Consider the following 17,615-nt stretch of genomic DNA (forward strand, 5'->3'; position numbering starts at 1 on the left):
TAGCCTCCAATCCTCCAGGACACCAGATTGTGATATCGTCAGCATATAATGCATGACCTACGTAAGGAATTGCTGCAAGGCTTTCCGACAACTTGCGCATTGCTATATTAAACAGAAGGGGTGAGATAACTGCCCCTTGGGGGGTACGCCTGTTTCCGAGTGTGACATATTCCGAGACTGATTGGCTCAACTTTATGGCCGCCGTCCTGCTCTCGAGGAAGGATGCAACTAAGCAGAAGAATTTAACTCCTAAGTTCAAGGCCGATATCTCCTGAAGGATATAGTCATGTGCAATTGTATCGAATTCCTTGGATAGATCCAGTGCGAGGACCCCTTTTACATCTTTGCTTTGAGAGTCGATTATCTGTGTTTTGAGCAAGAGCATGACATCCTGCGTTGACCATATTGTACGGGAATAGTTCCTTGCGCTCAATATGTCTCGATATCCTGTTATGCACTGCATGTTCCGCTAATTTGCTAATGCAAGAAGTAAGGGAGATAGGACGGAGGTTCTCCAAGCTGGGTGATTTACCTGGCTTGGGGATTAATACCCCTGACACACGGGCAAAACTAAAGTCCTTTCCAGTAAACCCCTTTTGCTACCCTGAAGGACCCTTTGCAGAAAGGAGTTGCGCCGATGACACACGGCACTGCACTGAACTTCTTTAGGTAGTTCTTCAGATGAACGCCGCAAGAAAAATAGCGCTGGCTGTTAAAGCCACAAGAGAGAAAACATTCTTAACAAGCTGCGCATTTAATTACACTTAGCTACTGTAGAACCTAAAAATATATTTTTTCATTGTTGATGGCTAATAATGCTTATAGTCGTTTATTTTATTCGCGTTTTTGCGTTGTTAGCAGCCATTTAACTTGGTCCAGCAACTATGTGCAGCCGGTGTTTTGCTGTGCGTGCTGTTTATTCTGGTGCTGCCCACGTTTCTGTCGTCCTTTCTCACGTCTATGTCGTCCCTTCCTTTGTGCGCGCAGGCGTAACGCGTTTTATTCAATATGTTATTCCAACAACTGTGGTGTCTTCTGGGTATTTCCTGTGCGCGCTGATTGTGCAGTCTCCATCTCGCGACGTGAACACACCACATACGCGCAGCAAACGACGACGACACTGCCGGAATTCAACATGGCGGCACTAGCGACGTTATGCGAGCGTTTGAGAGTATAGCTAGAGGAAATCTTCACTATTCGACAAATTGTATTAACGCTAACAATTAAAACATTTTCTCAAGGTTAAAAAAATACCTATGGGCACCGTAGTTGTGTGGCTGGTTTCCTTCTATTGAGGAGTTGTGCACGCTGTGTGCGAGAGTAACTCCTTTTCCGCTCGAAAAGTAGTTGCACGATCTCCTTTCCCGAAAAGTAACTTTGCCGTAAAGGAGATACTCCTTTGTCGTGTGTCACTGCACTTGAACGCCTTTCCGGTAGATGTCCCCTTACCTAAAGGACTTTAGAGTGCCCGTGTGTCAGGGGTATAAGACCACTGTGGCCTTCTTCCAACTCTCCGGTACAACGCCCTCCTCCCACACCTCATTTATCTCCTTCACTAAAGCTTGAATTGCTTTGTCGCCCAAATTTCTTAAAAGCCGGTTTGTAACTCCGTCGGTGCCTGGGGCAGACCTTCCGTTTAAATTGTGCAGCCCTTCCCTGATCTCAGCTTCCGAGAAGGGGGCGTCCAGCTCTGGGGCAGGCGCGCCCTCATACTGAGGGAGGGGAGAACCTGGGCTTTGGCCAATTGGAAGGTATTTGTTCGCTAGATTCCGAAAAATGGAGGCCTCTGAGATGCCTTACATTTTTTCCTTATTAATTAATCGGTCTATGACTAGTCTCTGATTACATTTGGATTGTCCATCGTCTAGGAGATGTTTAAAGAGGGTCCGTTTGCCTCCTTTGCGCATTTTTCCATCTGCTGCCGAGCAGGCGTCTCTCCATTGCTGTTTATTAAGTTCGGAGCAATGCTCCTCAGTGAGTTTATTGAGCTCCGCGATCTTTTCCCGTAGCCTGCGATTGAGTCTTTGTGTCTTCCATCTCTCAAGGAGAGAGCGCTTGGCTTCCAGGAGATGCGCTAACCTTGTGTCCATCCCTGGGGCATCAAAATCCGTAACTATTTTCTTGGTGGCCTTCTCGACATCTATTTGTATATGTACAAGCAGTTCACTGAACGTGTCGTATACTGCCTCATCTTCACCTCTGATTTTCCTAAAGAGGTCTCAGTCTGTGTATTTATAGGTTTTGGGAGGAGCTGCTATTATTTCCATCCTGAGTTCTATTACGTAGTGGTCGCTCCCCAAGTTCTCCTGTAAGTTGGACCACGTGGCCACAGCATTTCTAGTGAAGCTGAGATCAGGGGTCGTGTCTCTGGCGACCGAGTTTCCCAGCCTCGTGGGGAAACGTGGGTTCGAGACCAGCGTCAGGCTTAGGTCTGTACTCGCTGCAACTAGGTTGGCCCCTTTCTTTGTTCGTGTTACATAACCCCAAGCCGGGTGGGGAGCGTTGAAATCTCCTGCGACTATTAAGGGCTGCGATTTCGCAGTGGTTGCGACCCTATTTAGTAGTGACCGGAGATTATGCTTATGAGCGGAAGGAGAGCTGTACAAGTTGAGAATGAAAATGTTTCGTCGGATTCTTCCGTGGGGGATGATTTCAATTAACTGTGCCTCGAGGCCGGATTTCTTATCCGAGTTACAAATTTTGACTTCGTGCTCCTGAAAAGAGGTGTCTTTCCTGACGAATGTGGCGATACCTCTGCCATTTTCCCCTTTTTGGCTAACCGAACGGTAGCCCGATAAATTTACCTTCTCACTAAGTGTTTCTCGCAAGAGCAGGACGTGCGGAATTATCGCTTGTGCTTTGGTGAGCTGCAATAGAGCAGCCTTGCGCCTTAAGAAGCTGGCGCAATTCCACTGCCAGATAATTAGGTTTCCGGTTTGTCCCGCCATTTTGATTTCTATTGGACTAGCAGAGCCTGCAGGGTACTCGTGTTATCGGGATCTTGCTGTACTTTCTTAGCTTTTGCAGTGGTGCCAGTGGAGATGCTTTTGATTTTGCTAGAGTCTATCATTTTCATTTTAGACTCGAGGATGCCAACTCTACGTGTTAGGTGGGAGATGTTACTGTCCATATGCTCGACAGTGCTAGATTGAATAGCTAAGGCCTCTCTCATCTGCGTGAGCGATTCCTCAATTACCTTCAAAGACGCGAGTATGTTTGGCTCTGGCTAAAGGTCCTGAGCGGGGGACTCGTCAGTTTGCATTGCCTCTCTTTCCGTGGTCGCGGGGGGGGGGGGGGGGATAGCTTTGTGCTTATTCGACCCTTCTGCTTGAACTGGGATGGGTAAGGCTACCTCGCGGGGTTCACGCGAGTTACGGAAGAGCTCGAACTCAGCCCTCAGCGTTTATAGTGCCTCTTTTAGCTCTGCATTTTCCTTCTTAAGCATTAAAATCTCAGATTGCTCTCTTTTATGCTCCGCCGAGATGCCCTGCGTTACCTTTTTGCCGCTTGAGATGTTCATCCTGGCCTTGTCTGCCCAGGACATTGGTTCCAGGATTCGCACCCTGGAACCCGATCGTCCTCTCGAACGGGAGCGTCTGCTGCTATTGTCACGCCCTCTGGGGCGAGAGCGCGATCTGCTGAATCGCCCTCTGGATCGGGAGCGGGAGCGTCCTCTCGATGCCGAAATGTTGCGGTGAGGGGAGTAGAAGGGTTTCTCTCCCGCCATTGCTTCTCCGCCGCTAGTTGTGTCGAAGCCACGCGGTCCTGCCGCCCGCTGCGCGTGCTGTGCGCGCCTGCGGCGCCGCCGTCTTTGGCGCACGATGTATGGCACCTGGAAGCGCTGTTTGCACTTGCGGTCTGCCGTTTGGTGTGCCCCACCACAGATGGCGCACTTGGGATCACATTGATGATCCTCTGATGGTGTGAGCATGCCACATTCGCGGCATTTTTTCTGGTCTTCGCCCTTCGGGCAAACGTCGGACCTGTGGCCCAGTTCTCCACACGCATAACAAACGTCTACTTGCCTGCGATACAAGGAACAAGGGTAGCGAACACCATCACATACGACGTTTAGGGGGACCTTGTGTCCGTAGAACAACACGATCACTGTTGTTGTCTTCTTGATTCTTCGAACCCCCAGAGCGCCGGGGTTTCTCCGGTTGACGATCATCTCTGTCAGTTCTGCGTCACTGATGTCCACGTTGATTCCGCGGATCACTCCTTTACATGTGTCGTCCGACGCAGCCACGTAGGCCGCCACTTCTATGACGACACTTGCCATACAAATCTGCTGAACCTTGGCGTAGGCGCGCGCGTTCGCCTCGAACGGCGTGGCAACCACGAGAATGTTCTCGAAGGGGTTCGTGCACAACGTGTCGTCGAACACCTGCTCCGCTGTTAGGGAAGCCGCCTTGGCGAGCGCACGCTTGAAAATAATAAGGTCCGTCTTCTTAACATCCAGCCCTCCACGTGGCCTTATAATGGTCTTAAAGTGATTCCTAGGAAGGTTCGCGATTCTGGAAGCTTCCACAACTCGTCGCAATACCTTCTGTGGTCCGGCAATGCGGGCGCCGCCATTACCGCTTCCTTTCGCTGACGTGGGCGTGTTAGGATCACACCGCTCGGCAAGTTTCTTCTTCTTGCTCACGACTTCGATCCAACGTGAGCACTCCGCTTCCTCCGGATTGATTTCCATGCCTTCTACAACCGAGGTATTGAGGTTGGAGGCCATTTTCTAGCTCGACGACGCGTTGGGCCTAGCCTCGACGCCTGCCCGACCGCCCCGTATGGTTTGGCTCGTGAGGCGTAGCTGCGCGCCAACGTGGCGTGCGGTGGAAAAGTCTCGGAAAAGTCCGAAAAATCCACCCACCGGTAAGATTTCGGTAGGCGCCTGTTCCTTGGAGTAAACTGCGTCGATTGAGGCACAGTTCCTGTGGGGTGAGGCAAGAAATCTGGTCCAAAAGGTTTGTAGAAACGGGAGCCGACGCTCTCGCACATGTGCGTTCGAAAACGTCGTCTTCTTCCCACCAAGCGAAGCTGCACTTTTCCAGCTTCAGGGTGAGCCCTGATGACTTGATGGCCTCTAGTACTGTTTCAAGCCGCCTAAGGTGATCGTCGAAATTTCCGGCGAAGGCAATTCATCTAAGTAAGCAAGACGGGACTGCCACTTCAATCCTGCTAGCACCATGTCCATCACGCGCTGGAACGTTGCAGGCGCCAAGCGCAGTCCGAATGGCATGACCTTGAACTCGTAGCGGCTGTCTGGCGTGATGAAGGCGGTCTTTTCGCGATCTCTCGCGTCGACTTCTATTTGCCAGTAGCCAGACTTGAGGTCCATCGACGAGCAGTATTTAGCGCTGCAGAGCCGATCCAATGCGTCGTCTATCCGAGGAAGGGAGTATACGTCCTTCTTCTTGATCTTGTTCAGTCGACGATAATTACCGCAGAAACGTAGGGTTCCGTCCTTTTTCTTCACCAAGACTACAGGAGACGCTCACGGGCTTTTAGACTGCTGGATGTTGTCGTCGCGCAGCATTTCGTCGACTTGTTGCCTTATAGCTTCACGTTCTCGCGGCGAAACTCGGTAAGGGCTCTGGCGGAGTGGTCGAGCGCACTCTTCGGTTATTATGCGATGCTTTGCAACTGGTGTTTGTCGAATCCTTGATGACGTCGAAAAGCAGTCATTGTATCGCCGGAGAAGAATTTTGAGCTGTTCCTGCTTATCTCGGAGAGATTTGGATTTACGTCGAAGTCTAGTTCGGAAGCCATGGTCGTCGTGGTAGATGCGGCACAATCCGAAAGGACAACCAAATTGCTGGTTTCCACAATTTCCTCGATATAAGCGATTGTCGCGCCCATGTTGATGTGCTCTAACTCCTGGCTCAAGTTGGTCAACATCAATTTCGTTTTTCCTCCGCGCAGTCGAGCGAACCATCTTGCAATGCAAATTTCACGGTCTAGCAGTAGACGTTGGTCGCCCTCGATGGCGCCTTCTACGTCTGCTGGTGTTTCGCTGCCGGCGGAAATGACAATGCTGGAGCAAGGCGGGATGCTGACTTGTTCCTCAAGTACACTCAAGGCACGCTGACTTGAAGGCCTCTCTGTCGGTATTGCTTGGTCTGTGGACAGCGTTATCGACTATGACGGAGTAGTCGGCTCCTGTGTCCACTTAGGTGGTGACTGTGTGGCCATCGAGACGCACGTCGAGGTCGGTCATTCTTTGTCTTGCGTTGCAGTTAGGTCTTGGCGTCGGATCATGGCAGCGTCGCGTTGACATGTGGCTGGTACGTCGCGTCGTCAGGTCTTTAGCCGGTGCATTCTTTGCTTCCAGGCTTCGTCGTGATGGCGGCGTGTCGTTGTGATGTCGTCGAGATGGTCTCTTCGGCGATATCATGAGGGCGTTCACCTTCCTAAGTGCATGGTGCGGTGACGGCGAACCCTCGCAGTCCCATCTCACGATAAGGGCATCGGTGGTAGATGTGGCCGGCTTCTCCGCAATGGTAGCAGAGCGTACGGCGGTCGGGTGCTCGCCAAACGTCAGTCTTCCTTGGGATGTTGCGCGGGGCGATGGGGTGGCGTGCTGGTGGTGGCGGTGGTGGACGACGGAACTGTGGCATTACCGGGCCCTGGCGCATGCGCGGAGGGGAAACATGACGGCGGGATACAGCGGCGTACGTCATCGCTCTCGGCTGAGGCTGCGGCGATTGAGGTACTCCGAGTGATTGTTGGAGCTCGTAGCGTACGACGTCGGTAAACGAAGTCACTTGAGGCTGCGATGAAGGGACAGCTTCTGAAGGCCCTCCCGCACGACCACTCTGATAGTCTCGCGCAGGTCGTCGGTGACCAGTGATTGAACTCCAGCGTAGTTTGTTAAATTCATGCGGCGGTTGAATTGCCGGCTCCGCATTTCCAGTGTCTTCTCGATGCTGATGGCGTCGCGAAAAAAATTCGTCAGCGGTCTTCGGTGGGCTTCGTATCATTCCGGTGAAAAATTACTCTTTCACACCACGCATGACTAGGTGGACTTTTTTCTCCTCGGACATTTCCGGGTCAGAGTAGGGGAATAGAAGGGCCATCTCCTCCGTTAAAATCGCGATGGTCTCGTTCGGCAGCTGCGCTCGGGTTTCTAGTAGAGCTCGGGCTCGCTCTTTTCCCACGACGCTTGTAAATGTCTGCAGGAAACCGTTTCGGAACAGGCCCCAAGTCGTTAAGGTGGCTTCTCCATTGTCGAGCCACGTCCTGGCGGCGTCTTCCAATGCGAAATAGACATGTCGCAGTTTGTCGTCGCTGTTCCAGCTGTTTAATGTAGCGACCCTCTCATACGTCTCCAGCCAGCTTTCCGGGTCCTCGAATGTGGAACCGCGGAACGTTGGTGGCTTCCTGGGCTGCTATAGCCCAATTGGTGTTGGCGACACTGGGGCTGTCATTGTAGCTGCTGTCGTGGCCGCGCATTTATAGGTCTTCTCAGACAAAAGTCCGGGCTCTGGGGACAGTCCTTGCAGCCTGCGGCTGGCTCACATGGTCTTTGGCGACGTTGGTGTTGCCTTCGTGGCTACGGCTTGGCTCACGGGTTTGGGGGCTAGGGGCGCTCGGTACAGGAACACATTAGCACCTCCACCAGATTTCATTTAGTAGTGACGGTGAATAATACAGCAGCAAAACTGTGAATAACAAAACTATATTCGCGGACAATTTTTCTTGACTATGAATCGAAGGCTAGGAAAACTAAGTGCACCTCTTTAACCGCTGCTGGATGTGGCCCCGCAGTTTTGTTCACATTTTCTTAGGTGGGAAATAGAAAACAATATTCTTTTTGTTTTTTTACAGCACCTAATTTGAAACGATACGCAACAATAACATTCGCCAGTGAGCTATTGGTATTTTATTCTATTTCTAGTTTGCTCTTTCTACTTCTCGCACACCTGAAATTGTCGCATGTTTGCACATTCGTCAAACGCAACATGGTGCCCGTGTCTTCTGTGAGCGTTTGTCGCTTGCTGTCCCGCCAATCAACTCGATCCACTGAGAAGCCATTGACCAACTTCAGCGACAAAATACTGATAAAACACACACACACACACACACACACAAACACACACACACACACACACACACACACACACACACACACACACACACACACACACACACACACACACACACACACGGTGTTGGGCTTGTCGGGGTTGTCGGACGATCTCGCCGCCGCCACCAGTTGAAAGAGTTGTAGTTCGTAGGGAGGAACTTGGGGGGACAGGACTAGGCGTACAGGGTGTATTTACATATTTTTACACTAGAACAAGGGATACATTCGACAGTCTAGCGTGGCTCCTAAATGGAGCACGCAAGACGAAGCATACAGCATACGAGCACGAAGCTCCAAATACGCAGCACAGAGCACGATAACGAGCACTAGCAGCGACAAACAGCTGCTTATAAACACTCCGTGCTCCCTGGATCCCTAGGTGAGGGAAACGTTCGACCAGTCATCGTAGCCGAGCCGTCTTTGAGCGGGAGGGCATACACACACACGTACGCACTGGTTTCACTGCCCCCACCGAGGTGAGACGGGCTTCGTAGAACTCGGGGCTTACGTCTTGACCAAAGGAGGCGCCTCTTATTCCCCAAGCTGACCCCCGCAGCGTGGCCGCCGGTTCTCCATTGTCTTGCGTCCTGAAAGGCTCGTGGGACGTTGCCGCCAGATACATTCCCTCGGGAACTCGCCCGCTCACGTCAGACCAGGTTTGCGGTAGCAAGTTCACTAACAAAGCCTGGTTCGTCGAACTCATCTCGGCCTTTCCGCGACGGAGAGTCACTGACGCGAAGTATTGCCCTCCGCACACCGCAGACTTAGTGGCGCCGTTCGGCTAGAGCATGACGGTGGCTTCCCAGAAAACGCCAATCCTGCTGCTGCAGCTGGCTGAGAAACTTTACATGTTGGCACCTCGGCAGGCCATTCCTAACAGGCTGCTGAGCACGAGGTCGCAGGATCGAATCCCGGCCACGGCGGCCGCATCTCGATGGAGGCGAAATGCGAAAACGCCCGTGTCCTTAAATTTAGGTACACGTTAAATAATCCCAGGTGGTCGAAATTTCCGGAGGCCTCCACTACGGCATGCCTCATAATCAGAAAGTGGTTTTGGCACGTAAAACCCCATAGTTTAATTTAATTTTAACACACACACACACGCACACGCACACAAAGTGTTTGCAGCGTCTGCGCGGGAACCAAGCGAACCCATCTGTAAATCGCAACCTTCGGCATGCACGAAGTAGTGAGTGAGTGGGCTGACTGCTGCGCCAGCTCTATCGACGCCAGCATCGGTTGCACTTCCAAGTCCTAACCGACGCCATAGGCTGCGAGGCTGGCTGTTCAGAACTTGGCACACATGGGATGTGAATAAACGTTGATTCACGCCGAGTTAATTGTATCGGCCTTCACTAAAGAGGTTGTGCGAGGTTGCCGAAACCGAAACTGGTGCCGAGAGCGCCCGGACTACATTGCGTACGAATACAGTCATGTGCAGAAGCTTCGCCCCCTTGGCTTTCGCTTCATAGCCAAGAAAAGTTGTCCGTGAGTATAAAAATTACCGACGATTACGTTACTTCCTAATGCGAAATTTGAGCGCAGCAAATAAGCTGTTTCACCTTTTCGATAGATTGAGGCAAAGAAATCGAGCAACACATGTATGCGCTATCACAGAATTTTTTTTTTATTTTTCACACGTATTCCTTTAACAAAGACTCCACTAACAGTTCTTGACAGTCATGAAAGAAGCTTTGTGGTCGGAGAAATAGACTGATATATGTTCGACTTGGTACACCAATGCTTGATTCTCAAAGACGAGATCTATACAAGTGCCTCGCGAGGTTGTCACAGCCGTGGGACGCGTTACGAGCGAGAGGAACGGGATGTTCTCCCGCATAAGTGTTAGGAAATTGCTGTTTGTCTTTATGTCAAGCCGCCACCGATCTGGCTCTCTGATTGCCACCGCACAGGGCGAACGGCAGCGGCAATTTCGGCTCGGGCGGTGCACATATACAGATCCGCCGCCACCGATCTGGCTATCTGATTGCCACCGCACAGGGGTTGCATTGGAGGAGGAGCGAAGAAAAGAATTAAGTTCGAGCCGGCACTTTGACAACCGGAGACTCGCAGGAAGAGGGGGGAGGGGGGCGGCGTGTACACCCAGCGGCAAACGATGGGGGCAGAAGCGCGCGCAGCAAGCGGACAACACGATAAAGGGAGGAGGGAAGAGATAGCAGCGACTGACTGATGCCGCTGACGCCGATAGTGAGTCAACCCCAGCTGCGGAGTTGGTTTCAGGGACAACGCCGCCGATGCCGACACAAACAATATGATACCCTCGCTTCCGCAGCGCTAAGAACCAGGTCTAGCCGTGGGAAGGTGGTCACGTATTCGTCGACGTGCCGGGGCCTACGTGAAATAACCGGCGCGTCGGCAACTGAAGAGCACCCTATCCGCCACACAAGAACAGGGGGGGGGGGGACCCTTTCCTCCTCTTTCTGCATGGCGGCGACGGTGTTCTATGCAGTCACGTTATCTTGACTCTCTAGCGGCGTCAGCGGCATCCAGCGGTATCAGTCGGTCGCTGCTAGCGCTGGGGGGATGAAAGGGGGGCGGAGCTGGTTACGAGGCCGACGACAACGCCGACGACGACGCGAAACCCAGGAACGGACGCCAAAGAGCTGCGCTCTAAAACTTATTGGGCGAACTTGCACCCACAAAAGCAAGTTACACTCAAAGCACAGAGATAGCGGAGAACAAGGTCGGCGATCTCCGAAATCTGATCTGCCGGTCAAGCTCGTCGGCTTTTATACATGAGCCATCGATGGTTCCAGAGTAATCGATGGTGCCCGCGTGTATTCCAGAAAGTTCTACACAATTTGCGTCGCACATGCAGTCAGATTACACACGGTTCGCTGACGACAGCAGAAATAACTATCGATAACATTCGAGAAACTTCCAGTACATGCGGGCGCGTCCCGCATGTACAGGCGTCCCGCGCTCAGCGATAACATCTTTTAGACGGTGAAAACCGATCACCCGAAAAATATAAACAAGTACATGTGTCAATATGTATTGCACAGGAAAAACTGGGGTTGGGGTAGATGATGCGTGGCAAACGAAGTCGCACGCGTTTAGCCCAACTCTCCTAATTATTCGTAAGTATTTCCCTTCTGAATGAACGGTTCGCACCATCGCTAGGCATGAGGCAGGAAGCACATGTCAGGATTGACCTTCAGCGCCACCACAGGCAATGCTCTTTAAAAGCGGAGCAATCTGGGAAAGCCAGCAACAATAGACACAATCTAGTAACTTAGTAATTAACGTCTTGAAGGGCATAATGCCTTACAAAACACCATAGACGCATCCTCAAATTGGCTGATTTTGACACGAGCGCAACTATGGCAACTTGCTAAATACGCTAAAAAAATTCACCGACGATTAAGATCCTCCGTAATGCAAAATTTGAGCGCAGCATCGAGCAACACTCGTAGCCAGAGTTGCCAGATGCTGCCGAGCAAATAAGCAAATAACCACCCTAAAACAAGCCCAAAAAAAAGCCGCGCGACTTTTGCTAAGAAGCCCAAAAGAAGCGGACGATAACAAATTTTCTGATTCTTGCAAATCGTTTAATTACAGTATCAAAAAATCGCACAAATACGAAGGGAAGGCGAACAAATCATTTTAATTATTTTGAACAGCAACAATATTTGCAAGAATGAGCGAAAACACTCATGTAGTTTTTTAACATTGTCCCCAGGGTCATTGCACCCTGGTCATTGCGCGTTGGCCTGTACATGAATGAAGTTACTTGTTGACTCATCCAACCTATGGTTCATTTCATGGCTCAACTACACACAGTCATCGTCGGATGTGTTCGACTCATCAGGAAAATCCTCCGCGTCCACTTCGGAACCATACATATTTTTAGAGTTGAATAGCTGCAACATTTTTAATGTCGGTTGAAAGTCCCGGCAGCAAACACCTCGAAACTTTAGGCCATAACGTACGTGCAGGATGCCGCTCAACATTGGATTCTTCATTCTGTTTCGGTGGCGCGACTTCACCCGGTTCATGTGCGAGAACACGCGCTCAACATCGGCATTGCTAAGGGGCATGGCCAACAACGACAGAGCGAACTCTGCTATTTCCTTGAAACAACTTTCGCCGCTTGCATCCTTGAAATCTAGCACTTCTACCCAGAAAGAAGCGCCGTCCTTGGCGTTTAAATTTTTCCAAGGAAGGAGGCACAGCCGTCTATACTGAGTATCCAGGAGTCCTACATCTCCCTTGAACAGTTTGAGGAGAGGCACGTCCTGAAGGGGCAGTTTTACCTGGCTCAATACGTTCTCGGGCGAGAATGATTTCACGGAATGCCATAGCTTAGTGTTGGGAGGAAGCCTAAGCTGCACTTGCTTTGCAGCCTCAAAAATGAAATCCCGGCATCTCAATTTAACGTCTTTTTCTTGCTCGGCGTTAAGTTTGGATGCTGCCACTTCGATGTTGAACAGCACTCCAAAGTCCACAGCAGAAAGTGGAAGATGGGTCGCACTGTCCTCCAGGTTGACTTCCAGAAGTCTTTCTCCTGCAGCTGGGATGTATACAACGGGTTGAGCACTCTGCAAATCAATGACCGGAAAAGGTTCTGAAGGCAATCAACCAGTTTCAGTGGATTTCCAGTTTCAAGTTGGAAAAGCTTATTGATTCTTGAGAATTCTTGCAGCAATGGGTTCAGGAACACTAGGTACAGCTTGTTGACAGGATCCCGATACATTTCGGACAGAATCTCAGCGTCATAGCAACGGTACTTGTCCTTGCAGATGGTGAAGTGAAGCTTGAGTTCCTCCCATTGTTCCAGTATACGTTTACAGCAGCCACAGATTGACAGCCACCGCGTTCCCGACAGCTGAACCAACTTGAATGGTTCTTTGCCGTTGTTCATCAGTCTGTAAATTTTGCCGTACTCCTGAAGCCGCAGTGAACTGTGCGAAAACCAACTGTACGAACGGCCAACCAGGAATTCTAGGCTGTGGGGCAGCACTTCTACTGCCTTGCTTGCGCAAAGTTGAATCGAGTGACACACGCACTTGACTAGCATGAGGCTCTCATTTTTTCGACGCAAGTGTGTGTATACAGAATTGTTCCTCCCAACCATAATATTGCAGCCGTCGGTTCCAATTCCGATACACCTTATGAAATCAAGACCAACACTGGTCAAGAAGTCTAAGAGGCCTTGTGCAATCTGTTGGGCACTTGAACCCTCGAGCGTGAACAGTCCCAGGAACGTGGACACAACTTTTTTTAGTGAGGTGCTGAAATAGCGAACCACGACAGCGACCTGCTTTTCATATGCTACGTCAGTACTTTCGTCAATCAGTAATGAGTACTGCGAGGCACCTATATCCTACACGAGATCCTCAAGCAGGCAACGGGCAAGAACTTTTGTTATTAGTGCTGCACATTTTGTTCAGTGCAGCTTTACCTCGCACGCCGTGGACGACTGTAACAGCTCGCCGAGATGATCCACAGAGTTGATAGTGGCATGACACGCCGAGTAACATGCCAGCTTGAGCTCCAATTCTGGTGTTGTCATTGGAGGCGATGATCTGGTGACGCCCATGGTTGTCAAACGTGCACTGGAAAGTGGCCGGGAGTTCTTCGCGTGTTTTTCTGTTGCCATGTGCTGAACGAGGTCGGCATGATGAGCGCGGATTTCACACTTGCAATACTTGCATGCAGCTTTTTTATCGTCTCCGGTGACTGGGCGTAACCAGTGCTTGAGCTGCGCTTCCTTTTCCCACTCTTTACAATATCGTTTGCCATATTTCGACCACTTCGAAGCCATTTTGCACAAAGAACACCGCCAACACACTACGACATAGACGACCACCAGTGCTGGCAAGGCGTCAAAACATTGATGAACGGATAGGGACAGTTTCGTACTTTGTGACTCCTGCTGTTATCACGTATATTTAACGACAAACGCGCGCGACGGGCATTAAAATAACGATATCTGCAGGAAAACCGCGAGTAAGCCCAAAAAGCGCGACAAGCGACTAAAAATTTATAAGCGACTCGGTGAAAAAAGAAGCCCACATTCGCTTATATTAAGCGGAACTGGCAGGGTTGCCAGTTCCGCTTAATATAATAAGAGCGGCTACGAGTCGTAGCCGCTCGCCATTGCACCTTGCAGGACCAGTGATCCCCGTCAAACACACTGGCCCCACGGACTGGCCTCCCCACCTCACGGCCCACGCGGCTGCTGCGGATGCCGTGAACGCCGGCAAGTAAGCGCATGTGCAGACCGTTTGTCTAGCCCTCTTCCTCTACTTTCCCCCTCGCGCTTTCTTCCTTCATATCCTGCTACGCTTCGGTTTCGCGTTCATCTTTCGCTGTGCTCGTTCGCTCGGTTACGAGGTACGACGCCGAGGCGCACCGACGGTCAATGCAGAAACTGGGGCCTAAGAGCTGCGCTCTAAAATATTTCATAAGGCCGAGCCTTCGTAAAGGCTTTAGGACGCAAAGATGTTTTATTTTGGTAATCTGGTATCGTGGATACCGATAGGTTGGCAAACTCACTCATGAGCCTACTTACTCAGACCTACCTGTGAATTCGGCGGCAGCGCATTGAAGTGTGCATACGCTAAGGACAATTCTGCATCCTTTGCAGCCATCTCAAGAAGCGGCCGAGATAATCAGCGCTACAGGTAAGATCTGCGACCGTCAAGGCTCTACCACGTGACGAAGATAGCTGGGGGCGTCGCTGTACCTTCCCGACGGCGGGCGGCTTAAATACGGTCCCCCTGAGCCCAGGCGTCCAGTTCGGCGGCAGCGCATTGGAGTGTGCATACGCTAAGGACAATTCTGAATCCTTTGCAGCCATCTCAAGAAGTTGCCGAGATAATCAGCGCTACAGGCAAGATCTGCGACCGTCAAGGCTCTACCACGTGACGAAGATAGCTGGGGGCGTCGCTGTACCTTCCCGACGGCGGACGGCTTAAATACGGTCCCCCTGAGCCCAGGCGTCCAGTTCGGCAGCAGCGCATTGAAGTGTGCATACGCTAAGGACAATTCTGCACTCTTTGCAGGTGAGAAATAGTGTCGATTTGATTTGAAATCGTCTTTGCAACTCTGCGCTGCTGCCGAACACACCTGTTGTCGTTGTATTTTTTTTTTTTTGTATGAAAGTGATTGGTTTGATACCTGTGCTATCGTACAATGACGCCGGGGAAAGGGAAAGAGGGGGAAAGTGATGTAGCAGCCTTGTTTGCAGAATTTAAGCGGGAAATGCGTGCTGAACTCAGGGACCTGAGAAAGTCTGTTCAGCACTGCAGCGACACGTGTGACGATGTCAAAGACGTGACCCGGGATCTAAAGGCACTAAGAGATGAATTAAGAAGCTTGGTGTCTGAGAATCAAAAACTAAAACTGAAAACAAGCAGTTAACTCTGAAATTACAAGAGTTGGAACAATGTCAATGAAGCAACAATCTTGAGATAAAGGGTGTTCCGGACGAGTGCGACTCTTTAGTAGCCGTTCGAAAAATCTGTGAAATAGTCAGAGAGGGAGTTGACGAGTGGGACATTTATATATGCCACAGAGTTCCAACTGCGAACTCAACAACCAAGAACATTGTTGTTCGTTTTGTGAGGCGTGCTAAGAGAGACTCGATATTAGCCAAGGCTAAGAAAATGAGCATTGGCGCAAGAGACGTTGGCCTTGTTGGTGTTAACAGTGCGATTTTTGTCAATGAACATTTGACACGCCACAACAAGCAGTTGCTTGGAGCAACAGTGACAAAGAAGAAAGAGCTCAAATGGAAGTTTGTGTGGACAGCAGGTGGCAAGATCCTAGCAAGAAAAGACGAAGATAGTCCTGTCCTGCGAATCACTTCTTCCGATGACCTTGCCAAAATGAACTAAAGATTGTATCGGCTAATTATAAGCTTGCTTTCTTTTTACTGTAGATGAGCACGTGTGATGTCTACACAGCAGAAGTATTTAACGCCGCATTTAAGACCAAGCAAAGTAACTTCTCTCTGATTCATTTCAACATTAGAAGCATAAAAAACAAGCTTGACAGCCTACACATTTTCTTGGAGTCTCTCGTTCTGAGATTTGAAGTCATTGTTCTTACGGAGACTTGGCTGATGATTACCGATGATGCATCCATCATTAATAATTACACCTGCATACGCTTGGAGCGCGTAGAGAAAAGAGGAGGGGGTGTGGCGGTATATATCAGTCATAGCTATGTTTACACAATTATTGAGGAGTACACAATTACAAATGTAAATGTTGAATGCTTAGTTATAAAAACATCTCAATTTCAGCTTGCTGCCATATATAGGCAACCAGCTGGTTCTAAACGCGAGTTCTTAGATTTTCTTAAGCAATTGATGCAGGTTTTTCAGACAAACAAGTTACCTTTTTTGTTGTTGGTGATATAAATATAAATAAAGTTAGTAATGACCAGTACGCGATGAATTACAAGAGCCTGGTTATGTCGTACGGATGTGAAAATTTGATTTCGGTTCCCATACGCATTGGCCCTAAAACAGCTACAGCCATAGACATCTGTGTTACGAATATCAGTGTATCAGAACTAATAGGTGGAGTGATAGTTAGCGATATAAGTGATCATCTACCCGTGTTTTGCGTTACTGATCACTTCACACGCAGACATGTTGAAGTAAGCAAATATCGAGTGATAAACGACAAATCTCTTGAAAAATTTTTTTCGTTAGCGGAGGCCATAAGTTGAACTAGCATGTATGACTGCAGTGATCCTAATGATGCTTACGAGGAATTCTACAAGAAGTTAAAAGTAAGTTATGATGATGCGTTTCCTTTACACTGTGGCCGAAAGAATAAAAAAGCAATAAGAAAACCTTGGATTAACCCTGCACTATACAGAAGAATAAGAGAAAAAAACAAGATGTATCACACTTTTATTAGTACGCGCGATGTAAACCAATTTAAGGAGTTCAAGAAGCTTCGAAATAAACTAACTTCAGATCTAAAGAAAGCAAAAGAAAATTATTATGAAAGTTTGTTTCTTCGCCATCAAACTAATGTAAAAAAGATACGAGAAACAGTAAACAGATTGACAAGCAGAAACAATGCCATAACCAGCGTACAAGAGATTGAGATAAATGGAAATGCGATAGCAGGGCAGTGTTTAGCTAACACATTCAATGAGTACTTTATACAGTCAGGAAAGGCAGATAGCGCACTTGTAGGCAGTCAGCAACCAACAAGACACATCAGTTCTTTACCAAATTCGTTTGTTTTGTATCACGTCTCCCCGCAAGAGACTGACGAGTTACTTAATAGAATAAAGAATGTCGCCGCTGGTTATGACGAATTTAGGGCTGAGCCAGTAAAGCATGTTTCCAAGTTACTAAAAAACGTTCTCACCCATATTATTAACATAATGTTCGATACTGGTATCTTCCCTGACCAATTGAATATAGCAAGGGTTGTTCCGATACACAAATCCGGAGACAAAAATGCCCTTACAAATTATCGGCCAATATCGGTATTACCTGTTTTATCAAAAGTATTTCAGTGGGCAAATAATGATC

This window comes from Dermacentor variabilis, chromosome 5, assembly GCF_050947875.1.
Source record: "Dermacentor variabilis isolate Ectoservices chromosome 5, ASM5094787v1, whole genome shotgun sequence".
NCBI classification, from domain to species: Eukaryota; Metazoa; Arthropoda; class Arachnida; order Ixodida; family Ixodidae; genus Dermacentor; species Dermacentor variabilis.